The 12,786-nt window shown below is 39.6% G+C and overlaps 1 protein-coding gene across 3 annotated transcripts in view; it reads left to right on the forward strand.

Annotated features, from left to right (window-relative positions):
* The window catches only part of SMYD3 (SET and MYND domain containing 3), a 631,978-nt gene that overhangs the window by 587,189 nt on the left and 32,003 nt on the right, over positions 1–12,786 (forward strand). The window contains exon 11 of one of the 3 annotated variants that reach the window (XR_005596251.1): positions 9,936–10,030. The exons of the other annotated variants lie outside the window; for them this stretch is intronic. The gene's annotated coding sequence lies outside the window, so the exon portion shown is untranslated. The remainder of the gene's footprint in view (positions 1–9,935; positions 10,031–12,786) is intronic. 3 annotated transcript variants of the gene reach the window in all.

Genomic DNA, 12,786 nt, shown 5'->3' on the forward strand with positions numbered 1-12,786 from the left:
CTTATCTCCTCCTCCTCCTCCTCTACTGAGGCAAAGCAGAAGTGGGAAGAGTTGGTGATGAATGCTCCTAGCACGGTGGAACTCAATTATGGTTAAGTGAAACTTCACTAGGGGCCTGAGCCAAGAAAACATTCTAGTCAATGGAAAGACTCCCATTGACTTCAGTGGGTATGGGTCAGACTCTGTGAGAGGAGTAATGCTTCACTATGGGCCAAGATGTCCCCCATCCTCTGTGACTGCAGGTTGTCCTGATCTAGGAAAACAGCTGCAGTTCCACTGCAGAAAGGGGGTTCTGACAGAAGTAGCAAAAAAAGAAGATTAGAATAAATGCTGTAAGGAATGATCTGGCTCTGGCAGGATGATGGACTGATAATGGAGGTTTTCTGTCTCTAGCTAAAATGATTCCATTATCCTTTTTTCCTTGATGGTGAGTTGCACACCGTTTTTTATACTCCCACTATCCATGCATTAATATTATCTGCTGCCTTGCATTATCTCTGTGGTTATCATAACAGGCCTTTGCCATGCCACAGCTGATTAGTGTGTTAGAGCATGTTGGATCCCCTGTAGGCAGAAAAACTTTTCCTACACTTAGGCAAACTTCCTTAGACCTTCCATTCTCACTAAAACCAGGCCCGCTGACTGCTTTGTACTCCCCTCGCTCTGAGGCAACCCTGAGGTGTTTTTATACTACTGTGATTTTATTGCACCTGTTCTCCCTACACATATATATTACATTGGATGACAGAGCCTTTCATAGGGTCCCTTCTGAGTATGAGTTTTCAGAGGTTTTTTAAAACCAGATATGTTTCCACTTTCAGATCTCTCTCCCTTCCCTCTATTTCCTGTATATCAGTGTGACCTCCTGAAAATACAAATAAACTGTTTTATATGCAGAGCCATTATCAACCTTGTCTTTAGCCTCATGGTAAAGGTCAAGTAGATTAGTTAGGCAGGCGCTTGCCCTTCTAAATCCATGCTGGTTATCTCCTTTTAGATAATTACTATCCATGTTCTTCTCTTTTATGCCCCAGGGTATCATTTTCATTCCTTGAATACTGCAAGGTTAAATTCATCTACTCCTGACACATTGTGCTAGGTTTCAACTGTTCTAACTGATTTAATATACCAATGCTGCTTTGATTAGTCATCCAGGACACTGGAAATAATGCTAGATCAGGAAAAATATTTTTATTATTCTCTGATGTAACTACTCAAATATTTGAGCTCCATAGGCTATTGTTTCCATCCTCTGTAACAGCATTTCTCAGTCTGTCAGTGTTCTAATTTTGTTGTTTGCTAGTGAGTACCAGGAGCGTATTTATATTGTGTATATAAAAAAGCCATGTGAGATGAGGAGCAGAATCATAACATAAGACAATACTAGTATTAACCTCCTTGTAACCACCAATCAGATGAATTTCAAAACACCAGAGAGTCATGGCTTCTCAGTGCTTCATTTTTAAAGAAAACAATAATATTGTGCTATTAATAAACTAAAGATTGTCAACAATTCAAACCTGTCAGGAAAAACAGATAGTATAAGCCTAACAGTTTTTTTATTTTGCAGTCTGTCTGTATGGTGATAATTACAGCATACATATGTGGGCTTTATACACATTTGTATGTATGAAATGCATCTTCAAAATTACTTGCTTCCAGGGGACATTCAATGTCTGCTGAACTTTCAAGTTGGATAACTAGTGCATTGATAGAAGATATCTTATCCACAAATAAGTGTGTGCTTTTTAAATGTTAGTCCTTCTTTTAGTTGCCTTTCATTCTTACTTTTCATCTCAGCAAGACATTGGAGAGGTCGCACATAGTAGTGTGGCATAGCACAATGAGACAAGTGAAAGTGCTTCTTTCAAAATCTCTAGTGTGCACTATGATTTCAGATGAAAATGTATGATTCTGGCTTAGTGATGCTCTCTGGATATAGTATTGATTTCTAATGTTATGGTAACAAACCAACTACATTGAATGGGTCTTAGCTTTTGTGAAAAAAATAGTTTTGAGAAGCAATCTTGGCCCTCGCCACCCCACATAAATAAGCGCACGTAGACTCATCGTACCTGATCAGATTCCAAGAGGAACAGCCATAAATGATGCTGCAGCCTCCTACTCAAATGCTGTATCTCATACAGCTCGTCAATGAAGCAGTAAGTTTTAATAGCACTCCTGGCCGGGACAGCTCATGTAGCTGAGTCCAGAAGAAAACAGTCAAAGCAACTTCACTCTCTGATGAGTCTCCCCAAGTTAATAGAGAACTCTGCTAACAGCATTTGTGTGGTATGTCCCTCTCTTGTCTCCTCTCTGCTTCCTGTATGTCTTAGGGTTTGTCTACACTGGCACTTTATTGGCAAAACTTTTGTCATGCAGGGGTGTTAAAAAAACACACACCCTGAACGACAAAAGTTTTACCCATGAAAAGCATCGGTGTGAACAGCACTTTGTCGGCAGGAGCGCTCTCCTACTGACAAAGCTGATGCCGCTCATGGTGGGTAGAAGTTTTTTGTTGGCAGGAGAGCTTTCTCCTGCTGACAAACAGCAGCTACACTGCATGGCTTTTAGCAACATGGCTGTAGCGGCACAGCCATGTCGCTAAAAGCCTCATAGTGTAGCCATAGCTTATTCTCATTTCCTGTTTGTGACTGAATGTACATACCCCACACTGTCTGGCCAGGAAGGGATTAACAGCAGGCAAGAGCCTGCTTAACCTGCCAAGTAGGAAGGTCTCAAACTGGTGGCTTATTGAGTACAGGAAGAAGTGCTAGGCTGTGTGTTCCCAGAGGGAGAAACAACCTCTCTCTCCCTTCCTCCTTTCTGGGAAAGGACATGAGTAGGAGGATCCTATGCCCAGGAACCAGTCCAGAGACTGCGAAAGAGCTGTGGCACTGACCCTAGAGAAAGTGTGCTGGCTGAAAGATGCTGTGAGGTAAAGTCTCTTATTTTGTGCCTGTTCAGGTACTTTATTTAGAGTCCCTGTGGGAATATTAGTGAGGGCTAAGAATATTTGGGCTAGGGCCCAGGAAAGCTCTGGTATGTACATGTACGTTAAAATAGGTTGGATGCTGCACCTTTGTATATTGATTTCTAATGAAGCCAAACCTGTTCTGAAGCTATATCTTCACTGAAAAAAAGGGCGTTGGGGCGGCTACAGTGGGATAGCTAACAAGGATTAATTGTTCCATGGTAAAAATAGACCCTTTTTTTCTGGCAATGAGGCAAAACCTCACAAACATCCTTTTCCTCCATCTTTCTTCTTTATTACTCTTTCCTTCCTAAAGGTACGAGTAGGCAAACATTCCCTCCCCTGCTCATACTCCACTCTCTCCTTAGTTGTCTTGTGCTGCATGAAGTGAAGTGATCCATTGAATGATGTTTTTACTATGAAGACAGTCAGCTGGCCCACAGCTATGAAACCCCCCCTCCACCAGACCGCAAGGACCACCCCTTTGCCTTAGCCTTCCCATATGAGAAACACATGTAAAGAACAAAGAGTTAATGTGCTCTCGGATGGGAGGACTAAAGAGAAAGCCATTAAGGACGAGGCCAGTGAAGTGAAGTTCCTGAAAATTCATCTTTCTTCTGGAAAGAGGGAGAGGAAATTCGGTTCTATTTGTAGACAGCTGAGAGGATCATTATACCAGAGGGGTAGCCGTGTCAGTCTGGATCTGTAAAAAGCAACAAAGAGTCCTGTGGCACCTTATAGCCTAACAGACGAATTGAGCATAAGCTTTCGTGGGTGAATACCCACTTCGTCAGGATCATTATAGTTTTGTATGCTGCTACTCAGGTACTATGATGTGACGAGTGCAGTGTAAAAACTGTGCTGGATCAGCACTCTAGCCAAACTTACTTTTCTGAATTGTTAAATGACTTTTGTATAAAAGCCATAGGAACACTGATATCTTTTTATCTAAATATTTTAGGATTTGCCTATATTTACAATACTTTGCGCTCTTCCTGAACAGTTAAAGTGTCCCAAATGAAGACAGTATGCAAACGATTACAATATGCAGAGTGATTTTTTTAAGAGTTAGAGCCAGGATGTTAGAAAACAAAGCAGTAGACTAGAGTGTGTTAAAATAAACAGTCCAGCCAAGAGCTTTTCATCAGTTTAATATTGCAGAACTCGACCAAATAGGCAAGTGTTAGATGACTGCTAACATGAGCACTGCAGCTGCATTTGTGTCTTCATATTCATTATTGCTAGTGGTCCTCCTGGATTACAAATGATCCAGAAGAATTTGAATCTTCATTTTGATTCTAACGTCTTTTTAATTTTGGAAGGAGCAGAAGGAAAGAATACTCAAAGCATCATTATTTCTCTCTACGATTTGCTGGAAGTGGCAGAAGCTATTAAAAACTAAAGGCACACATATCTCATGCTATTCCACTAACTGGTAATTAAAGTGCAATTAAATTTTTCACGGTGTAGATTGTGTCTGTTTTTCAAAGAACTTAGAAGCTATGGGCCTTTGAGAATTGTGCTCTTAATCTATAGACATTTACTGCTACAGCTTTCATTAAATGCAATCACTGAAAATGTTTGAAAATCTAACACATACGGGGGCATGTTTTCAGCTAGGTGGCCTCTCTTTTGTAGGTGCAATTTGTCTCCACAGAATTGGGATGTAAAAGCAGCAAAGAATCCTGTGGCACCTTATAGACTAACTGACGTTTTGCAGCGTGAGCTTTCGTGGGTGAATACCCACTTCTTCGGATGCAAGTGAAGTGACTTGCATCCGAAGAAGTGGGTATTCACCCACGAAAGCTCATGCTGCAAAACGTCAGTTAGTCTATAAGGTGCCACAGGATTCTTTGCTGCTTTTACAGATCCAGACTAACACGGCTACCCCTCTGAGAATTGGAATGGCACTTCTGTTGTGGACTATGATGACTTGTGCCTGTAACTACTTGAGAGGGGCACCGATAATTTAATTAAAAGCCCTACTAATCAGATTTGTGCCCACATTTCATTTTGGAGGATCAAAATATGGTGCAAATTATGCCCACCAACAGGAGGTTGTGACTCAACCTAGCTGAAAATTGAGTCCATAAGAGTCCATTGAATTATTAATACTGGGCCAAATTCTGCTCTGTGACATGTGTTCGGCCCAATAAAAATCAATGAGGCTGCACATGTGTAACTTAGAGCAGAATGTATGATTCATTATTTGTTTAGCACCAATAATGAGTCTAGATTTGGGAAAGCACTTAAGTGGGTGCTTAAATCCCACTGAAGTCAATAGGACCTAAACGCTTGCTTGAAATTAAACACCCATTTAAGTGTTTCCTGAATAGGGATGGAATTCGTGCTTAAGTGCTTACCTGGCACTACACAATACACTGGAGTATCAAGAGAGCACGTGCCTTAGGAGCTTACAGCCTGAAGAATAGAGGCACAGAAGACAGTTCTCACTGGGAAATCCAGAAGTGGGGGTAATGTACAGGTTTTTTTCCTACTGTAATTATTATGATCTTGCTTTGTGGAAGAAGTGAGATTTTAGGAATGATTTGAATGAGGAAAGGGCCATGGTTTGGCAGACTGGGATAAGGGGGTCATGGGAGGCATCACAGAAGACTGTACAGAGATAAGACTGAGTGAAATAAATTAATGAGGCATCAAGACTGGTATCCTTGGTGGATCTGAAGGAGTCTGGTTGGGGAGGACACAATAGGAGACATGCTATGAGTTGTTCAGGGCCTTGAAAGAAAGCCCCATATTTCAAGTCTGTATTTTAGCTAAACATTGTAGGACTTATCCTGTGGTCCCTGACCACCTTCTTCAAGATGAATGGTGCCCTCAAATTCCACAGAAGGTACTCATTAGCACTTTGCAGGATCGGGTCCCAGTGGTGCACACACTCATGTTCATTTTGAAGGTTAAGCATCTCCAAACTCACGGAAATTGTGAGGAGAAGGTTTTCTGTCCGATTTCCTGTATTTCGTAGTTTAGGATGGATAAGCTTTTCTCACACTTCTGCTGCCTCTTCTGACCAAAACTAGGAAAAACAAAGAACACCAAAGGATGATTTTTTTAAAAATGGAAAAAGCTGATCAGTTTTTTTGACTCTCAAAGAAAAAGTTTGGTTCACATTCAATTCAAGGAATAGGTGAAGGTTCAGGGATGTTGGTTCTGTTCTTATTTTATCCAAACCAGATCCCTTGAATCAGTCATCCCCGGAAATGACGAGCTCAATTAGACATATGCAGGGGTTGAGATATCTGTGGTTATTAACGATTCATGAATCCCAAATAATTGCTCACTTTTATACACCAGGGACTAGAATTTCAGTCACTGCTGCTTCAGTCATGCATTTAAAGGCTTGCATTTGTATGAGCAAAACAGGAAATTGTTCACACATACAACATCCCAGAGCCTTGAACCAGCACTTGTCATGCTGTGGGTTTCCTGACCTGGAGAGTGAATTCCACTGAGTAAAACTGAAATCTTAAAAAGGAAAGAGGAAAAAGATAAATTGAAAAAGGACACCATCTTCCTTCAGGGCAGGTTAAATGTTAAGATTCCAGGAATGTAGGTTTATTTGTCTGTAGTTGCTCACTTTGTGCATGTAGCTCCCTGTTTTCTTGGGTGGGGAAGGGTCAACAAGTGCATTTTGGGTGCTAATGCATGAGAACTCGGACTTTGATTTGCTAATAAACACCTTAAAATTCAATGCCATATTGACAGATATATTCTCAGCAGATAAAATTCACCACATAAAGACATGCAGCTCAAGGTTTATGCACCTTTTAAGTTCTATCTAAGTCTTTAAAATAGAGTTTAAGTGGGACCAATTGATACATAGGATGTGTGCTGGTCCTCCGCACAGAGGTGAGTTTCATCCAGATTGCTGACTTGAAATAATTAACTATTGTATTTTGCTTTAAATATCTTGTATTATTTGGATCTGCCTCCAAGTTTCCTAATGGTGATGCTGTCATTTGTTTACCATGCATAAGCATAAAGGAAATATTGGTACTGTGATGTAAGTTAGATACCAAACAAATGAAATGTGTGTTGGAAAAGGTCAGTATTCAATAACAATTCAAATAATATATTTTGAACTGTCTCTGCAGTCATTATGTAATCTATACAATATCTACATGGGGATTGGAGAGAAAATTCATTAACCCTGATAAGGTAATGGGAAAACATAAATTCTGTAATAGACTAAATTCACCTTAGTCCTTCATGATTTTGAAGGCACTGACTGAGACATAATATTACTATAGCAACTGATTATATGTTTGCTGGTAGCTCTGTGTTTGCTAGCACATTAAGCACAATCTGCCATTTTTAATTAATACTTAATAATTCATACTTAGTGTAGCATTTATTTTGGATAAAAATAGAAAACCACCAGTTTACCAACCTCATAATGGAAAACTTATTCTTACATTTAATTTGAGCATATTGCAATTTACCCTCAGGTAGAGAGCGCCATGTCTGTGGTAGAACTTTCTGGAGACCCAATAATTGTTTTCCATGTTAACTTGTCATCTTCCATCCTGAAGGCACCGTAAAAGCAGCTACCTTCCCTGCCTTTAAGGAAAAATGCAAAGGAAATTTTTAAAAGCCCATCTGCACTCCTAAATCAGCTGGGTAGGTGGTGGTTGTGAGAAACATAACATTCTCTCCTTTGTCCTAAAGGGCTAAGCATGCTTTCTTCACAATCTGGTAATTGAATGGTTCTGGAAATTGGTGATGGGATACGAACCTTTCATTTCTAGGTCACCTGTTCAAATCCAGCCCAAGTTGGTAGTAATCAAATGTACAGTCTCTCTAAAGGCTTTTCATTGATTTCGAAGAATGGGATAGTGGTTTGGAGCTGGATAGAGGTTCTCTAGCAAAAATTGGTTGTAGTAGTGGGCTAGGTCGCACTTAAACACCTGAAGATCAGCTATTCAAATATCATAGTTTAAGCAACCTGACAGCGGGCCTTATTTTTATATGTAATACAAGAGTTCATCATTGAATGTTGAATAATAAAATGTATTTTTCTGCCAAAAATAATGAAATGACAGAAATGCAGTATACAGCTTCCTGCAGAAATAGTATGGGATTTTAGATTTCAAACACATTTTGGATCTGCGTTCTAAGATATAGTACCCTTGTTATTTTCAAGGGGTACCATCCATGTTTTGGACAAATGATTTTGCAGAGATTATTCTGTTTATTCACATTATCTAATCCAAACTAAATTTTGGGCATTTATTACATTAGATGAATAGTAGGTGTTTACCCACAGTTCATAACTGATGCTAACTCCTCCTAAAAGTCAGTGCATGGCCAGACATTTTAAATGTTAAAAGCATGAAATGATGACCTACAAGTTTTTCACATTTAGATCATATGTTCAGACTGGGTCTAGATTAGTAATATGCAGCAAATGAGTGTGTGCTAAACTGAGTGCATGCTGGAATTGCCATTTGTACAATGAAAAATTTTAAATCAAGCCCTCTGGCTTGAATAACCATTTTCCATGACCATGTGCTATATTTCAGTCTGAATAGCCTGGCATGTCAGCAAACAAGATAGTCTCCTGCTTCTGCAAAAATGGCCGATTACAGCCAAAGTAATAAAATCTGTTTAGAACAGTAAATCAGGAAGGCATGAAGTTTAAAATTTTTAAAAATGTTTATAATCTGAAGTGTTATGTGATATAGTGAGAGTCATACAGTGTGGTAATTAATATGAAAGTTATGAATTGATTATCTGGTGGTAAAGACATCTTGATTAGCTTACACCATATCAATCAGATGGTTGAATGTTTTCCAGATACTGTACAGCAATCTGATATGCATAATCTGTTAATGTGTAATATGGCCATTCAAATCTTTTAACTAAAAGAAACTGTTTAGGAAGTGTCAGACTACAAAAGTGTTGACTTTTGGGAACTAGGGGTTGAAGTGGTTCAGTAGAGTGTACCAGCACATTTTTCCTGCTTTGCTGCTGTGCTCCATGTGTGAGACTCGTGACTAAATCGACAAGATCTCTGATCACTTCAGAGACTGGAAATCTTGGCAGTTTCTCTCTGCCAAACCTCAGATATGGAGCAGAAGTTGAGTAGTGAGGGAGGCAAGGGAGTGCTGAAATTAGAGTCAAGGGAGCAGGAGAGTGTGGCAGATTGGGTGGTGGGGAGTTTAGAGAGGATGTGGTGGTGGAAAAAAGATGCCAAAAAGAAAAGTACAAGCACAAGGGGAGAGTAATTGGACAGCAGGACAGAAAGCGATCAGTGTATTCCAGCAGTCAGCTGACGACAGACCACAACAGTGGCCTGATTGAAGAATGCAGATAACCAAAAGATAGGTGTCACATAGGTATCAGAACCATAACTTTTATCTGAGGGGTTTTATTTTACTCTGATCAAAGTCACATTTCTGGAAAAGAAAAGAAAACAGCTTGAATGCCTCTGACAGGCTTTTCATTATTAACTGAGCACAAGGTAGGTTATTAAATGTAAATAATGGGTATTTGTTAAGGCTAATTAATGTAGGGGAAAAAATTAAAGGAGCAGCTGTCTTTCCAGGCGTTCAAGTAATAGTAATAGGGGGAAAGGGTAATGTTTAGAAATTGAAATTTGAATGATTATATACCACCCAGCACGATGGGGCCCCCAATCTCAACAGGGTGCTACTGTAATACAGTCATAATAGGAAAGGTGCCAAGGTCCCAAACATGTAGCTAAACTGATATCCTTAATGTGTTCTTTACAACAGAAAGTGTGTAACATGTATGTTATTGTTGTCATGACCAATTACTGCAGTGTGACTAGTTGCACCACATCATGTGATTTCATGCATTGTTGCGCATGCACACTGGAGCTGCAGTTTAGAAATGAAATGGTTCTTGTGTTTAGTTTAACCAGATTAACTGTATTTACATGATATAAACATTATGTACATTTATTTTGTGAATTTAGTAGTCATGAAAAGTGCTTCATTGACTTGGAGACTAATGACCTCTGTGCAGCACAGACCCAGCGCATTCAGAGTGACGGGGAGAGACCATGTCTAGGTATGAGAGAGTACTTTCGCCTCTAAGGCCTTTCAAGTTTTGTCCTCTCTGTTGAGACTCCCAATAATGGTGTCAGTGTAGTGCCAGACTTGATGATAGTGGTGGTTTTCCTAATGTGAATACTTGTCCACTTGGAACTGGTTTAAAATAAATTATCTCATAAATGAAAGGATGAGGGAAATTTTCTAGTACTGTCATATTTCATCTGTCCTGGGTTCTTATTTGTAAATGCTAATGCAGTCTGCATGTCTACTTACATTCCTGTTTGACCCACTCAACTGTTTGTGCCATGGTGGGAATATCTATACTGTGGAATAGTGTGCATGCTGTCAGCACACATCCATGCTCAGAAGTGCAGCAACATTTTCCTTTTGGGTCATCTGTATTCATAAACAAATGTCTCCGAGAAATTAATGCCATGCCGTTTAAACAGCCTACTATATCATGCCTCAAACCAGCAGTTACAAGAAAAAGATACCTTGCAAAATTTACTGGCACAGCTAACATAATTTATGCTTTATCGCAACATGTAAAAATGATTATTTGCATAAACAAACTATCCAGCCCTTCTGTTTTATTGTAACTAGTTAACAGTACATTGAGAAGTGGGCCTTATTCTGATCTCTGTAGTTACTGTCAATTTTACACTGGTGTGAGATTAGAATCAAGCCCTCTTATTTAGTTCAATACATAGCTACAGCAAAATTAGCTAACAATTTTTAGCAGGAAAAAGGTACAATGCTATTATTATAGCAGTCTCTGTTGGTAGCCACCATAATTAAGGTTGAAAAACATATTTTGTTATTAAGCCCCTGCACCTGATTCAGATCTCAGATGCACCAGTTTTATACCTGTGTAACTTCATTTGCTTCAGGGGGTTACTGCTTATTTACGCTAATGTACATGAGATGAGATTCAAATGCCTGTTTTCAAACCCTTATAAGTCTTCAAAGAATTAATCTTTTAGAATGAAAGTTTCTATGGTGTTTCATCCTTAAAGGTTTTTTGGGGGAGGGGTTAAGTTTGGACAAACACACTTCATCTATTTGTGAGTTATGGTATAATGTAAATTATACTTCATCGTGTTTTTTTTTTAAAAGCTTTAACATTTTCTAAAGACACAACAACAACTACAGTGAGTCATATGTGGAACTTGGCATGAACACAGTCCTCACTGAGAAACAGGTGCTCTTCTCTTGATTTGAAAATAATTGGTTTTGATTTACCAAAAATATGTCCCTTTGAAAACTGTACCATATTAATGCACCATAGAAAAGTTCCCTGGTCCAGATTCCAAGCTTAATTACATCCTGTGCAGTCTGCCTGGACTGGGATGTAAATGTCCCGGATATGCATGTGTCTGAGTCAGTGCAGAATTTATAGGGACAAATGTAAAGATAGTTTCTTTGGGCATTCATGTGCATCTCGCTATGGGCTGTAACCTATAAAATGCTGAGTGCTTCCTGGAAGACACTGAATGCCTTAAATTCTCACTGAGAGAGTTAAATGTATCTCCTAGGAGATGCTCAAAACTTTGCAGGCTTGGACCTTACACATGCATTGGTTGGTTCAAGGAACTAACAAACTCCACTGGAGAAGCAAACAAAGCTTGCAAGCTCCACAAACCTAAATCGTTCTTGGTTTCTTTTTTTTCTTTTTTTTTTGTTTCACTGTTTTCTTTAAAAATAACAAGTAGGAAATTAAAAATTGAAAGCACAGTTAAATTGACTAGATTCTGGTATTCTTTGGTTTTTTGGAGGGGAGATGAAAAGTGAGGGGAATTGCATTTAATATAATAGAAACTGCAAAACAGGGCTGGGTAAATAGTTTAGCTCTTAACCAGAGCTATATTTTTTTTCTGTTGGAGAATACGACCACCGCACCCTCGGTGTGGACTATAACTAAATATAGGGTGCATTAAGGCCAGAGCAGGCCAGAGCATCTGTGGTAATTTTTCTGGTACACTGGGCCACTGATGAAGAAGTCTTCCCATGCTTTCCACTCAGTACTCTTCTGCCACTAGCAGTGCAGAGATCCACCTTGTTCCCACACCTTCTGTTCTTTCTTGAGTGCAATAGCAAGGCAGAATATGGAAGAGTACACCCTGATCTACCTTATGTATGGGAGTGCTCTTCTGATCAGTGCTCAGCTCGCCACTCAGTCCTCAGACTTCAGAAGAGGATTGAACCAGTGGTTTGGGAGCAGCACAGCTAGCAAGACTAAGAAGGATGAACCCAAAGAGGTCCCTTAAGGCAGAACTGAGAGAAGGAAGACATGGATCAAAATAAAATGGGTAGCCTCACAAGGGGGGAGAGTGGGAATGAGCAGGAATTGTCTACCTACATCCCTCTAATAGAGAAAATGTGGTAGCCTCAAGTTGTGTATTTTTATAGAGAATGTGACAACCCTTCTATTTGAGTGCCTTAGAGTTAGAGGAGACATTGTCTTACTCTTGGCTTCTGAAGCACAGAATCTGATAATGCCTTTTCCAATCTCAATTTGTAAAACTGTTTTCAGCTTTGGAAAATGGAAATTTTCCAGACTAAAACAATGTTTAAGTGAGGATAGTCTGTGTTTCCTATAGCTGGAACAGGAAACTCACATTACCACCTCTGTCTGATGCAGAAAAATCCCCAAGGCTGCTGAGAGAAGAGCTCAGTAGCATCACTGCATTGATCTGTCCTGTCCACAGACACCCTGGAAGCTCTAGCACAGGGGTCTCAAACTCAGTTTACCTTAGGGCCAGTGCCAGTCCT

The sequence above is a fragment of the Mauremys reevesii genome, linkage group 3 (genome assembly GCF_016161935.1).
Source record: "Mauremys reevesii isolate NIE-2019 linkage group 3, ASM1616193v1, whole genome shotgun sequence".
Taxonomy (NCBI): domain Eukaryota; kingdom Metazoa; phylum Chordata; order Testudines; family Geoemydidae; genus Mauremys; species Mauremys reevesii.